Source organism: Rousettus aegyptiacus, unplaced genomic scaffold (assembly GCF_014176215.1).
Source record: "Rousettus aegyptiacus isolate mRouAeg1 unplaced genomic scaffold, mRouAeg1.p scaffold_m13_p_2, whole genome shotgun sequence".
Taxonomy (NCBI): Eukaryota; Metazoa; Chordata; class Mammalia; order Chiroptera; family Pteropodidae; genus Rousettus; species Rousettus aegyptiacus.
This window is the reverse complement of record NW_023416295.1, coordinates 33,226,327-33,242,747: the sequence shown is the minus strand read 5'-3', so window position 1 is coordinate 33,242,747 and position 16,421 is coordinate 33,226,327. Positions and strand designations below refer to the sequence as shown.

Below are 16,421 nucleotides of genomic sequence, written 5' to 3'. Positions count from 1 at the left end.
AACAATCCAATTAAAAAATGAGCAGAAAACCTAAACAGATATTTCTCCAAAGAGGAAATACAGACAGCTAATAGACAAGGTCGCTAATCATCAGAGAAATGCATTAAAACCACAATGAGATATCACCTCACACCTATCAGAATGGCTATCATCAACAAATGAAAGAACAACTAGTGTTGGCAAGGATGTGGAGAAAAGAGAACTCTCATACAGTGTTGGTGAGATTTCAAACTGGTACAGCTACTATGGAAAACAGTCTGGAGGTTTCTCAAAAAATTAAAAATGGATATACCTTTTGACTTAGCGATGACACTTCTGGGTATTTATCTACCCACACACATACACAAAAGCCAAAATTATAATTTGTAAAGATCTCTGCAGCCTTATGTTCATGGCAGCACAATTTACAACAGCCAAGATATGCAAGCAACCTAAATGACCATCAAGAGATAATTGGACAAAGGTTCATATATATGATGGAATATTAGCCATTTAAAAAATGAAATCCTACCATTTGTAATGACATGGATGGACCTAGAGGTTATTATGCTGAGTGAAATAAGTGAGACAGAGAAAGATAAGTACCATCTGATTCACTTATATGCAGAATCTAAGGAACAAAAAAAAAAAAAACAAGCTAATCAAAAACAGACTCACAAATACAGAGGACAATCTGGTGACAGACAGAGGGATGTGGGGTAGGTGAGTTGGCAGAATAGAGTGAAGGGTTAAAGAAATACAAATTAGTAGTTGATAGGTGGTAATGGTGATGGGGAGCATGGCACAGATAATGCAGTTAACATTAATTTAATGGCTAGGTGGAGAGCCAGAGGAGAGAAAGAACAATTAGGGGATCAGTTTATAAATTACATAAATGTCTACTCAATGTATTGTATACTTGAAACTAATAAAATTGAATTTAAAAAATTATTTCAAAAAAATGAAAACATGCTCCTTCTTTTATAAAAATAATGAGAATGAAATTGGTTGTCATTTTTCAAGAACTATTTTGTAAAATAAAAAGTTGTCAACCTTACATAGATCCACAGATTTTCCCAAAGTTTTCAGGACTGAGAAATTGACAAGTCTGAGAGCTGTTATTAGTTATCTATAGTGGTGTAGTTAATTACTCTAAAATTTAGCAGTTTAATAAAAGAAAAACAAATGTTAGCATTTCTCTAAACTGTTTTTCCAGATCATTGTGCTATGCCTTTTAACATTTATTTTAAATTATTTAGTAATTTTTGTTAATCCATTGCCACAAATTCTTTATGGTAATACTAAATTATTAAGCATTAATCTAATATCATCCTTCAAAAATTGTCAATGAAAAGAACTCTTGGACATTGCAGATAGGAATGTAAAAATGGTACAGCTACTGTGGAATATAGTTTAGCAATTCTTCAATATTAACCAAAAATTATTATATGACCCAGTAATTCCACTTTTTGGTATATATCTTAAAGAACTGAAATCAGGGACTCAAATGGATACCTGTATGCCAATGTTTAGTACAGTGTTATCTCAAAAGTCAAAAAGTAAAAACAATCCAAGTTTCCATCAACCGTTGAATTAATACAATGTAATATATACATACAGATGAAATATTATTCTGCTATACAAAAGCAATAAACTTCTGATACATGCCACAACATGGATGAACCTTTGAAAAATTATGCCAAATGAAATAAACCAGACATAAAAGGATAGCTGCTACTACATAATTTCATTTATATAAAATATCTAGAATAAACAAATTCACAGAGACAGAAAATATATTAGAATTTATCAACAGGGAGTTTTTGTTAATGGGCAGAGTTTCTGCTTAGTGTGATGAAAAAAATTTGAAATAGGAAGTAGTGATGGTTGCACAATATTGTGAATGTAATTAATGCTACTAAATTGTATATTTAAAAATGGTTAAAATGATAAGTTTTATGTTATATAGTTTACTATGTATGTAAATATTATAGTTTATAGATATATACATATATATCTCAATGAAGTGTGTAATAAATAACAAGTATGAAAGTCCATTTATTATACTCTTATTTATGGGTCCTAAACTGTACTTTTAAAAAATCAATAGAAGCGTATTGGTTGATTCGCAAGCAAGTCTAAACGTCTGCAAATCCCTTTCTGCTTTATCGACACGTGGCTGGTTGCCACTTGTTATCAATTTCCTACCCCCTCAAGGTATTTTTTTTTCTTTAGTACATTGACCCTCAAGACATTTATTTCTAAACACTTCCAAATGACCAGGGTATGTTAATAACTGGTTGATTTTTGAAGATGAATTTGGACTGAACACTGTTCTAATAATATTATCTCTATTATAGATGATGAAGAAGGGAAGAAATGGATAGCTTCAAACAGGCTTTGAGTCCAGGTCCATGCTACCTGATGCAAGATTGCATATGGTGTGGAGGTATGAAGGAGGGGCAAATACCATAATGACTTCTGGGTTTCTGGCTTACAGAATTGCATCGAAATAGGATGCTCTGGAAACCAGATATTGATATGTGAAATATGTGTGCATGACCGTATATGGGAGGATAATTAACTTGGTTTTGGACATATTCAGTTACAGATGCTTTTAAAGCATTTTGAGTTATATCTAATGGCTATGTTGTATAAGCAGTTACATTGAACTTCAGAGAATTCTCTACTAGAGATAAATTAAGAAGCCATTAGCATATAGGTCATATTAAAGACATACATATAGACAATATGACTTAGGGAGAAATTTTAGAATAAGAAATGGAAATGAAAAAAAAAAAAGAAAGGAGAAGAGAGAAAAGAATCTATGACTGCCCATTGAAGAACTAAAATATTTAATGCCTAGATGAGGAAGACAAGCTAGCAAAAGAAAGAGAAGGTGCTTTCAGAGCCTTAATAGGAAATTTGGCCAGGCAAGATATGAAAGCTGAAAAAATAGGTTTTTAAAAACTAAGAGATCAATGGAATCACCTCCTTCTAAGCCGTCAAACTGAGGACTGAAAAATGTCTACCAGATTTCATGAACCAAAGATCATTGGTAACTTTGTAGAGAGAAAATATGAGTTAGGTAATCAAATTGAAATGGACTGAGTGGTGAGTAGAAAGTGAAGTAATAGAGTTAGAGTATAGATAATTATTAAAAAAGAGAAAAAAGGAAGTTGGTACTTCAATGCGCAGGGAGACTTTTGTTGTTTTTAACTGCTATCTTTCATCTTTAGATTAAAAATCCAACTGTACTTTCATTCTTCTTTTCTATCTTAGCATCTCTTTTAAGATTAAACCCTTGCTCATCTCTTCCTACCTCCTCCCAGATATATAGCCCTTATTAAGTATTTACTATATGCTAAGTTGTTATAAACAGAATTTTAAGATTTGCTACAATTCTTGAAAATCTCTTTGTATTAAGCTTTATTCGTTACTTGTTTCTTTCCAACAAAGCTGAATTAGTAACTCTTTGAGATATTTGTCTGTTTTTCTGCATATCTGTAGCTTTTTGGATAACTGAAAATATGTATTACACATATTTCATGTTTTAACTTGTTTTCGTTAATGCTGAAGGTTGTATAAAAGCACTCAAAATTAATATTATCATTTATTAAAGGTATTTGTTGATTTTTAAGTGTTTAGCCTTTTGCCCTATTGAAAAAAAATTGGCACTGCAGCAAATGTTAGAAAGATTATTTCAGCTTTATTCTTATTTGTACCAGTGATTACTACTAATAAAAAGATTAATAATTGAGCAGTTTAAATAGAAGTCCTCGTCATGATATTTTTCAGGTAAGTTATAATGCTCTATAAAAAAGATCAGTCATTTTCATATATTTTTAATGGCTCAGTTATCATATAACATATGTTAACATGAAACACAAAAATGAATTTACATGAATTAACACTAGTCTTATAATTAAACATAATAAATGTATGCATGGATTATTGAACATATTTTTGTTTCAATATTTCTTTATTAAAGATTTCTTTTAATAGAAATGAAATGAAATAAATATGGCATTAAATTACATTAAATCAATTCTAATAATCTGTTTAGACTGTTTTGAATACATACGATGGTAAATATAATTAACATCCCTAAAAGTAGAAGAAAATAAAAATACATTTCTCAATAAATAATAAATATAAAATGAACATAATACAAGCACTGACATAGTGATTTTAATACAGGCAGTTGTTCAAAAGTAAGTGACATGAATAGTAGTTAACAACTGCTGAGTACATAGTATTTACCAGACACTTCATCTTATTGTCTACAATGTCCTGATGAGGTAACTATTACTATATTCCCCATTTCATAGACAGCAATTGAAGTTTGGAGAAGGGCACATCACTGACAAGCAATAGAGCATGGCTTTGAACTTATATCTGTCTGTCTGACTTCAAAGCTTAGGCTTGGAACTTCTATACTGAAATGGGGCTTCAACCTAGAATTATTCTTCTCCCTAAGAACAATTTTGACTCAAGCCTGGAAAGTGTATGTTTATGTGTGTGGGTAAGAGCGAGAGAGAGAACCCTTAACCAATAATACTAAGTTTGGGTATTTTTCATTAAAAAATGAAAAAACCAAAAGCAGATATCAAACAAATAGCTCAGATTGCAGAGAACATGAATATAGTCCTTGATCCAAAAGTGTTATTAAGTTACGTTAAAATAAAATTCATGTAATATTAACTATTTTTATAGAAGACAATTTTACTTTATCAGTATATTTAATCTTAAATTATGAAAATATATTTGAAGTGAATAAAATGAAAATTAAAAATATAATATATACAAACTTAGTTAAACAAATATGTTTAATAAAATAAAAATAAATCATAAGACTTGCCTGATAGAATTCTAAATGCTATCAAATGAAAGCAAAAGGAAAATCAATGAATCGATCAATTCAATGAACATACAGTTCAGTTTCTATATTTTATTAGAACATTATATATCGATATTAGTCATTGGGTATGACCATAAAATAAGTTATTTTGTAATTTTTGTTGTTGATGTTTTTAAGTAAATGGAAGTTTCTTGGTTTCTATTGATAAATTGGAATAAAACTAATCTACCAAAGAATAGTTTTTTATTCCTTTATGACTTAACCCTTAAAGATTATGAATATTTTTAATCTCAACTTTTTAAACTCAACGATGTTCTAATCAAAACGAAGGGATTTGTATGATGAATTTTAGAATAGAGGTATTTTATAACAGATATATGTGCTAAAAGATGCCTTCAAACCTCTTCATTTGACTACCTAGGGTGACTCGCAGTTTTTGAACAAGTTCTCTGATGATTGTGTTTCTAACGGGCAACCACTTTTGTAGCAGTAACTTCAGAAATGACATAACTACTCCACTATAATAGCTCTAAGATGATCAAAGTTTGAATGCTGAAAATTGCTTTGTCTTTAAGGAATATGTGCAAGTCAAAGTGAAACAAAACGCTTTTCCTCTTTCTCCAACTCTGAAGAGCCCTTCACATGTATTCAGAAATCCCTCTATATGAAGAGACACACAGTAAACAGTGAAGAGATACTTGCTGAGTTTAATTATATAAGTTGTTTCAGAAACCAAGAGTTTATTCAGCACACCTAAATATAAAAGCTGTTTTCAGCTTTTAAAAAATTATAACAATTTACTGCCATAAAGAGATAAATTTCCCAAAGACTATATTTCTTTATACAGTAGATTTTAAATGATTATAAAGTAAATCACATCTAGATCTGAGTTGTTCCGATATGAAAATTCTTTATTTCCATTTTCATTTTTTATACAGTTTTTATAACCTTTATCCTGATTATTCTTAGAAAAGAATTCAAATACATCTTTAAAAATACAAAAAATTTATGTATTTTATCAAGATTATTTAGGAAATATGTAAATATACTGTAATATGTAAATATAGGGGTTATGACAACACAACCCTTAAATTGGTAAAAATTGTCTACACTTTATCCCAAGACTTATTAAATACATTACCTGTTTTTGCATGTTTAATCTCTCTCTTTGGTTCCATAGCAGAGGTCAGCAAACCTTTTCCATAAGGTTCCAGATAGTAAATATTTTAGGATAATGGAACAGGAGGCGAAATAAAAGACAATATGTACTTACTTACATAACAAGAGATAGCCTAAATTTTCACAAAATTTTTATTGTTGAAATTAAAAGTATAGTAATAAAAACTGAGTGCAATTTTATGTAATACAAATCTACTAGTGAAAAATGTAATTCTTTCAGGGGAGATAACATTTGCTTAATTGAGGCCCAAAGTTAGTGTTCCCTATCATAAAAATTAATTGCAAATGTTCTTCTGTAATATGATTTTATATATTACTTCTTTGAATACATCTTTTTACCAAGGGAAGTGGTATCAAATACTGATATAAATGCATGAATATGTGGTTTTAATTGAGCATATTTATCATTTGAAAGAAATTTATAGAATTCCAGTAGATCATCCTGATATTTGCCTTTTAGTTTGTCTTTAAATTGTAGATTAATGACTTCCAATTGAAAGTTAGGTGGAAGCTCCTCAATTGCACAGTTAAATGAATTTTGAAATACACAAATTTCTTTTGCACTTGCATACAGACCTGAAAAATGCTACAGAATTGTAGGTTGAGGTCAGAAAATATGTCTGCTAAATATTTGTGTGGAAGCGGAGATCTGACATCTTGCTTTAACTTTGACTCTACCAAGCAGCTTGACATTACTTGTGATTCAAATAACATCAGTCATCCTCAGAAAAACAGTGGTGTAAGTTTTGCATATAGACACTGTTTTCCTTGTAATTTTAGATTTTTATTAAAAAATGTTATCAAGTCTGCAGCAAAAGCTAATTTCTAAAGCCAACTTGAATAAATTACAGTGGCTGAGAGCTAGACTTGGCCCTAGGGTTGTAGGTTTCAGAGCCCTGTTCTAGGATTTACCAAAGGCAATTGTTTAAATTGTCCCACAGAAATATAGTTTTTATTTGCCTTGAACGAAATGTAGTGTCCTTTCTGTCATGACTGTCTTGAACAACCATTCGTCAAGAGCTTACATGTTATTTGAACTCTACCAGGTATCAGGGAACTAAAAGCAGAGTCTAGTGAAGGAAAGAAACATGCCATCACGTAATTCCAACATAATATAATAACTGCTAAAAGGAAATACGTAAATGTACTATAGGACCTAAGAGAATAAAAATAACTAATTGTAATTCATCAGATGCTGTAGTTTGAAAAGAAACACCAGATGAGAAGATACTTGGTCATAAAGGATTTGAGGTAGTTCCTTAGATAGAGAAGTTAGGGGGAAAAAATTATGGACAAAGAGACCGCTCTGTCTATAGAGGGCTGGAGGCATGAAAAAGATCATTCTGTCCCTAGAGACTGGAAAGGCGAGATAGCACTAGACTGAGGTGGCCTTTGAAACCTGGGCTTCACACGCTTTAACGTGAAACACATCAACTGGACAATCTGCTTAAAAATGCAACTTCCAATTCAGGTGGAGCCTCCATTCTGCATTTTCAACAAGATAGTAGGTTGTGCCGAAGTTTGCTGGCTGGAGGACCATGTACAAATAGCAAGATTCTACACAACCCAAAGGGTTTTAGCCCACTTCCCTCTTCCAGTGGTGAATTCAATGCAATGGGCATGTTAAGCTAAAAAGTAACACAATCAAATTTTGGAATTTCAAAGATAAAGCTATAGTAATAGAGAATATGGACTGCATATAAGAAAGAATAAGGATAGGGGAGAGCTGCTGAGAGAAACCCGTTCAGGGGAGGAATGCTGATTGCCTATAATAGGCCATGATAATGATTATAAAATTTAAAAAAAAAAAAAAACAGTCAACAGGTAAATATGCAAATTATGTGAAAAGGCTAGATAAAGAGGAAAACAGCAGTAGCTCTGTTCTCTAAAAAAATATTCACCAGGCAGCCATAATAAAATCTGGCCCCACTCCATGCCCACTCCTGTACTCTCCAGTAAAAAAGCAAAAACAGAATTTGATTTCCTTAGTGCTATAAAAAGTACTTAGTAACAGGACTCATTCCAACAGGAAATATACAAGAGAAATATTTTGGAGTATAATAGCTAACCTCCACTCTGCTAAAACTGATGTCAGAGGAATTTAGACTCTGCCAATGTTAGAGCTTTATTTTAAGGTTTCAGAAAAAAAATCAGATGGTAAGTTATGTAGATTTTCTTAAGAATGGGATAGGCATTTCTCCTTTTGAAGTGGCTTAGTTCTGCCAAAGAACTGTGTGGATTTTATGGTCCTTTTACATCCAGTTGATGGTACTGAATTGTATGGCTTCTGTAGTGCTCAATAGGCAATGAAATCAAGTTTATTTATGAAATTAACTGTATACATCTGCTTAGTCCTAAGACTAATTTAGTGTAGAATAATGAGATCAGAAAATTACCTTTACAGAAGGAAATATGCATATCAACACTACATAGAAATAAAAATATTCTTTATTTTATATGCCTTTTGAAAGAATACTATATGGTATTAATGGATTGGTAGAACTTTATGTTTGCCTTAGTTGATGTGATTTAATCATTTAAAAATACCAAAAAAGTTATGTAGAACAGAATAGCAAAAGTATAAAATGAGGGTATAAGAATCAGATTGGAATCCAGAAATGAAGTTAAGAATGTATATTATGTTAAGAGGTACATATAATAATAAGCACACAAATTAGGCTCTGAGCTTTATAGTAGCCAGGTAACAAATAAAGCTATTTATTTTTCCATGTGACTGTTGAAAAAATTTCTCCTTTATAGCAGATGGGAGAAAAATTAATAAGCTACTGCATAGCTGCACTGTAAAATTATATGAAGGAAAAAATTACTTTTCAACCTTTGGCAAGTTAGTTGTAGCTTATTTGTGATATGCTAATGGCTGCTGTCTTGTAGCTCCTCTGAAGTAAAGATTTGTTCTTTAGTGTATTTACTTACTGAGGCAATATTTGTGACATTTGGCAGCATCTTTATTTCACATTTATTTATCCTATACTGAACTTCTGATGTGATGTGCTAATTTAATTGTGTCTCATTTGTTTTGATAAACTTAGACTTTTTTCTAGAATCAAAAATTGAGGTAATTTCTCTGAGTTAGGAAAACATTAAAATTGAGTGAATCATGGGAATTCAACAACACTTATTAAATCTCTGAAGTTTAAAAACATGACATAACATATGCACAAAATTGGTTTTCCTAGTATAGTCTATAGGGACAGGCAAAGATTATATACTGAATCTACATGATCAGTATTAGGAGGACAATTAGGAGATGTATTATATCTGATATTAGAAAATAATAGTTTAAAATTGACCTTGCTACCTTGGCACTGATTTTCCACTACACCACTACAAGGGAATCCTTAATGTAAGATTCCGACGTCTGTATCAATTGCCCTTCTCAACTACAACTTATTCTCTTAAAATCAATATTCCTGTTTATAAACTAGTTCTCTGAGTTATTACAGATCATCATGATGTTTTGAACAAGCTAATGGTCACAAGAATGTTAATCGATTTTCCTACTTGGGAAAAAATTGTGCAGGTAGCTGCCTGTAATTCAATATCGAGTCGGTTCATTTGTAGACTGATTTAATTTTGATTCAGTAGGATTATGAGAAATAAGAAAATGTTTGAATTTTCAACTCATTCCTTTCTGTTGTGACATTTTGTTCTTTCATTCCATCATCTCCATTAGTTTGCCAACTGGCACTGACAGGAGTGTAAAACTACTGCAAATTGTTACTTCAGCTGTACTCTGCCTGCCAAGAACTGATCAGCTGCTCCTCTAAACGCACCTTTCACTCTTTCCTAACTGAAGCACTGTGTGCCTAGTGTTGCTGGGTAATAAATCTCATCCAACAGCATTCGAATTTAATCACCTGACTTCCACCACTTTAAAATAAACATGCATGAATGCAATCATGAAAATGAATGTTTAGTCTGCAAATTAAAAAGCGTGTGGGGGACAGGACCACAGAAGTGAGCATTTGCACTCTTTTCTTTTTATGGCTTCATTTGAAATGATTAATCCATCTCTTCCTCATCTCCCCTGTCTCAGCAGCTATAAACTGCATCACCTTTCCTTAACCCGAGAATGTAGTCGAGCTTTTCCCTGTTGAAGACCTTCTAATGGGGCTCTGTGGGTCACCTGACAAAGGGTTGGCAGAAGTGATAAATGCTGCATTCTTTCTTCTGTAGATCTGGATGCTTTGCACCTTCTCTGGGTCAAATTAACACTCTTGAGAATAATATCTGGATCCCCTACACAGTTGTGAAAATGTCAGTATCTTCTGGATAGGTAAGATCAGCAAGTCTTTCAAATTTATGCAGCCAACCTCAGAGAAGCAGAATGAACACTTATAAAAATTTTCAGATGACAGAAAACACAAATAAGCAGGTAGGAAATGATTTTCTTGGCTGACACCTGCCAAATGGAATTTAAACATGTAAGGACAGAAGAGTAATTCATATTGATCATAAAACTAAAAGAAAACAGATATATTCCAGTATTTCAAACTTTGCCACAAGTCATGGGTGCCTCCTTATTTTCCATTACCCATCCTCACTGCCCAACAAGCCCTTTTGAAGACTAGATACTAATCACCCTAGATGTGGTCTTGCCTCTTGCAAATAATGCTGTTTTTATTTCCTACTGATATGCCATGAATTAACTCTTCCTTACTAACTAGTAGGGCCTTATATTCTCTGAAAAACTATTATGATTAAACTTTTCATTAAAGAGACATTAATTGAGAAAGCATACCATGAAAGAGCCATTATTATTTCTTGTCCCAAACAACATCGCTTGTATGAAATTGTATAGTGCAGAGCTTTTTTCTTTCTTTTTCTTTCTTTCTTTCTTTTCTTTTTTTTTCAGTTTTCTCATTTGGGAAGAGAAACATTTGGAAACCAGTGTGTCTCAAAGATTTGAAAAATTTCCCTCCTTGTCTTCAGTCTGTCTGAACATCGTTTAATGAGAAGTCAGTTCTTAAAATATGTAATATCTAATATGTAATAAAGAAAATCCATCTGTGAGTTAAAAATATATATCCACCACCACAGCTCTAATAAAAAAGTACATTTCATAATTTTAAAATAAATATTACAGAAATATAAATGTCTTTGTATTATAATCTATTTTATATTTTATCAAGTTTCTACTTAGACACCCTTTTTTAAAGATTAATTTTTACAGTCACAAAGAATATCCTTTATTTAAGTGTGCTAATAATTTCATTTACAGTCAGAGGAAAGTAAAATATTTTATAGTAAGTTAAAATTTTGTTTTAAAAAATACAAATAAATGTGGACATATCTACCAAAATTCAGATGGAAATGGGAAGAAAACTGTCAATTATTCAAACATTTGAAAAAGAAGCAATACTCTCCCCTCCAAACAAATAGAAATGGTGGTACATTTGTAAACATTTTCTGAAACATCTTCATACATAAAATAAGAACTTAATATGCTCTGCTAATTAATTAGGTGATGAGAAAAAAGTACAATCTGAATAACTTACCATTTCTTTTTAATAAAAATATTCTCAATTGTGAATATAATTTGCCAAGTCTATATGACAGGTTGGGTAACAAAGAAAATCCTATAAATTATTCAGTTGTATCAAATACATTCAATTATTTGTATAAAGATACCATATGATATATTTCAGAGGGGGAAAGCATCAGGATTTATATCAGAATAAAAGGTGGTAACTAAAACTGCCAGTCCCAAACTGAACATACTGACTCCATTTTTCAGGTTTCATGTTACTGCTTAATGCACTCTAGATGCAGCCATACTAATTACATTTGAGACAAAGGGAAAGACATAATAGCAACTAGTGGAAAGAGAAAATTACTACCACTACACACTAAATTATTTGGCATTTTACATTCAGGACATGGGTGCCTTCTTCTCACAGTCATGCTGGGGAAACTGAGGCTCAGAGGGGCTAGGTAACTTCCCCCAAGTAATAAAACCCTGCTTGATCAAACTTCAAAACCTGTCTCTTTCACTACGTGGAGCTACCTCCCACCTACAAAGAAACACATGCTTTGGCTACTGTACATCTGATTTTATTAATCAATGTCACCTCAATAATTTTTAATAAGAAAAGAATATCTCCTCTTCTCACTTTAGGTAATTTATGCATTCATTTTTCTATTGTATTTGTTCATTTTTATAAATATAGGATTAATTCTCATTTGGGGTTTTTGAATTGTGCTGTTTTGCTAAATAATTTAGAACCACTGTAGTTGTGTTGTACAAGCAACGTATTCTTATTCTGACAGCTATAATGATAAAAGTACTTAAATAAGATTATGAGCTTCAAACAACTCTTCCCTCCATCACGCTTTCTGACAGATGAGAGTCTGCAGCATCTCCCTTGGTCTTGGAAAAATCCAGTGCATTATTGGCACCTGGATTGCCTCAGACCATTTCTAAATGATTATCAGCAAGGAGGAAAAAAAATTACAGGACTTTATTGTTCATCAAGGTATAATTTTGTAAATGTTTATGGAAAACCACATATCGACTAACAACAGAGCAAATTGTACAGGGTTTATTACATATCACAAGCCACCTAATTCACAGCTGTTATCGGTGTGAATTCTTAATATTGTCAGAATATTTTCCTTCTATCTTTAAGTACTGCTGCTCTGTATTCTCTCCTCTCTCTTCCTTTCTTAAATCCAAAATGTAAAAATTATTTATTTGGGAACATTCAAGAAATCAACAATGCAGTTTTTGGTTTCTTGTTTAAATTAGATTAGAAGTCCTTCTATTTATTCTGGAGATGTTGGTGCCTTGTTGTCATGGAACAATTAATTTCAGGCAAATGTTGAAGCATTGTGCTAAACCATGACAAGAACAGAGTTGCCTGTATCTAAAGTCAAAAATGGACCAACAGTACGATTTTGTAATTGTAGTTAGTTTTACATCGATTGAAATCTTTTTAACCTTAGTCCTGAATATACTAATTCAAGGAATCTTACTTTAAATAATAATCTCTTTTATAGTTGTATCTTATTCTTCCTAATAGTGAGTGTAAACTAAGCAAAAATCTTTAAAACTACAAGAGAAGTTTCCTACCTAACACAATTTACACTTTTACATCCTTGTAATCTTAATTTTAATAATGATGTCATGTGTACATACTTTTTGGCAACTCATTAAAATTTTGATATACATAGGTTTGAGTTGTTCTGTAGTATTTCTTAGTGTAACGTTACACAATTCTACTGATTTATATATTTCCAATCTTGATTTGCCACTGCAATCGTAGATTTCAGGTCATTGCAATTTTCAGACTTTTACATTAAATTTAACCTTTCACCGATTAAACTTAAGTCCAAATAAATTGCACCTGTCATCATTTTTTTTTTATTTGTCAGTTTAGATAAAACTTATTTTAAAAAAAGTAATAACGCTATTTTTACTCATCTCTGTATCTATTTTTCATTTTCTCTATACCTCTTAATTTAAAAATATTTAAGAACGAACATATGAAGTAGCAAACCAGCAGTAACATGATATAATATTTTTAGTTTTAACTTACATTACTAACAAATAGTCTAATAAATCACTTTAACATTCAAATATACTTTTAATGTTACCTACTATAAACATGCCCAAATTGGTTTTCCTTTATAAATTCTAGCAGTCAGATATAATACTCTGACAAGAAAAGGACTATATTAAAAATAAACACTTGAATTTACAGATAGAAATTAACTTCTGAACAAGTTAACTATTGCCTTCTTATTGCAAGAAAAAAGGTAGACAAATAGTATATATTTTAATTCTTGCGCAACTCACTTTTAATAAGAAAGGAAGTGCTGGAGTAGTCAGCATTAGTAAGGCTGCAAGATTTTGATTATGCCAGAAGCTTATCAGGTACAATATGTTAATTATTTCCAATAGTGTAATGAAGTCTGAAGCTTTCAGAGTGATGTGATTCTGATAATAGGCCTGTTTAAAACATTAAGAAAACCTTGATTATGGGTTGCTCAGTAGCTTTCAAATGCTAAAGAAAAAAGCAATTTCTTCATAGGAGGTTGTCGGTCACAGAAAATGCATTTCCATTCCAAGTGCTGCAGCAGCATATTTTGATATCCCCCAGGAGGTAGTGGAACTGTCCAGTGTGCATCACAGATGGTGCATTCTGGGTGATTTGTGAATCTGATATGGATTGCCATCTCTTTCAATAGCTACATATTTCCTATGGGACATTCCTGCGTGCCCCATATGCGTGTGTTGAGCACAGAGTAATCTTAACATGTTCTGGCCTGGGACTCCTAAATTAGGTATTTTAGCCCTGGTGCCAATTTATATTTCTTTGTATGCAGGTGGGCCAAGGATGAATAAATTATTAGGGATCCTGGAATCCTCATGCAGCCCTTAGAACTGACTCCTTGAGAGTGACCCGATAGAATATTCTAGACTGAGTTTTTTAATGTCTACCAATTCTCTCATTCGAGTACTTATAGTTATCTGGAAAATATAACTGTGTCAAATTTGTATGATACTTTTTACCAGCATGAGAAAGAAGAAAGAAAGAAAGAGAGAAAGAGAGAAAGAAAAAGAAAGAAAGAAAGAAAGAAAGAAAGAAAGAAAGAAAGAAAGAAAGAAAGAAAGAAGAAAAAGGAAGGAAGGAAGGAAGAAGAAGGAAGGCCTTCCTTAATTCCGAATCCTCTCTCCTCTCCTTTTCTTTCCTCCCTCCCGTACCAAAGTTATTATTTTTTTGGATAATAGTAGTATCCTTCTGGCCATAAAATAGGTGATTCTTAGGCTATGTAAGAGAAAAACAGACTTTTAGAGAAAAAAATTTTAATACTTTAGCTCATGTCACCCTGAAAAATTCTAGACTATGAGTTTTAAGACCTCATATTTGTTCTTATATTTCAATTTAAAGATGCATCCTGATTTTAAAAATGTTAAAATATGAAAATAATATAACATAGAATTAAGGAGATATATCTGTACCTAAAAATTTGCCTACATTGCTCCAGAATTGCCCAGTCTGAGAACTTAACCTTAATGTGCCCGTCTATGGGAATGTAAATCTTTTGATATGCTTATAGGAATAGCTGGAAAAACTGATGCATAGCATACTGTATAATCTACAGTATTCACATAATAAAGAAGTTCTTTAATTTTAGTTGTGTAATGAGTTACCATACTAATAGTCATTAATTTTTTTTTTTAACGCCTACTGCACCTGGTATTCCTAGGTGGTCTCCCATCCAAGTACTAATCAGGCCTGACCCTGCTTAACTTCCAAGATCAGACAGGATCAGGCTTGTTCAGGGTGGCATGGTCATAGACAGTCATTAATTTTTTAAAATATTTCTTTTATATTTGTTTCTATAGCTCTTAAAAAAACTGCAAGCATTAAAATACATCTGATACTAACACATAAGTCGCTTGGCCTAATTTAATTGCAACTGCATGATTTTCTCTAAATGTGCAACAAACAGATACAAAATATTTGTATATGATTTAGATTATGTTACACTGTGATTTGTATTTTAAAAACGTAAAATTATCGCTTACTACTACTATTATTATTACTTTTAACATTAGTACAGTGTATATATTAACAATTTTAAACTATCCAGGGAAAAAAAGAAATTAAGATTACTATTATTTTTCTTTCAAGACAAAGGATATACAATAATAATTTAAATTCAAAAACTATAAAACTGAGAACTCGAATTTTCCCCCAAATTTTATGCTATGCCATTCTTTCTTGCGGCTCTTCTGTTTTTTGTTTGTTTGTTTGTTTTAGTGAAACCTCCATACTTTTAAGTTTAGACTAAAATTTTAAAGACTTTTCACACAGTGTTTCAAAGAGTACTTTAAAATTTTTTTCAAAATAAATAGGACTCTACTAATTAAACTCAGTATTTCATGACCTATTAATTCAGTAGTTATAATCCTCTTTAATTGGATTAGCTATAATTATAATTATATGGCTCTCTGAATCATAAAAGGTTAAATACAAGTCATTTTCCATTTAAAAACTTAAATGTGAGTTGATTATGGTAAGAAAGGAAAGATAATTCTTCCAAAGGTTAACTGCTAAGCCTTTTCCTCGATTTTTGTGAAGTCAGCTTTCTTATTTCTTGCTTATTTGATTCAACTCTACAACATACTGTCCAAATACATGGTATCTCTTGGAAATCATTTTTTATAATTTATAATTTTTATAATATAACTAACTACCACTTACTTCTATGTAAGTGTGAAATAAAATAATTATTTTCCTATGTTCAATAGGTTACATATCCACTTAAATTGAGTATTAATAGTGATATTACTGACAGGAGGGAAAAGAGGAAGGAAAAGATTAAAGGCCTTTATAACCAACTCATTCTCATGAATTCTTTCTTTTTCTTC

The 16,421-nt window shown here is 31.5% G+C and overlaps 1 protein-coding gene and 1 pseudogene across 1 annotated transcript in view; both read right to left on the bottom strand.

The window, feature by feature from the left end:
* TMEFF2 (transmembrane protein with EGF like and two follistatin like domains 2) overlaps nt 1-16,421 on the bottom strand; it is a 214,195-nt gene that overhangs the window by 143,201 nt on the left and 54,573 nt on the right. The window lies entirely within an intron of this gene.
* Nucleotides 15,229-15,347, bottom strand: LOC118614817 (annotated as a pseudogene).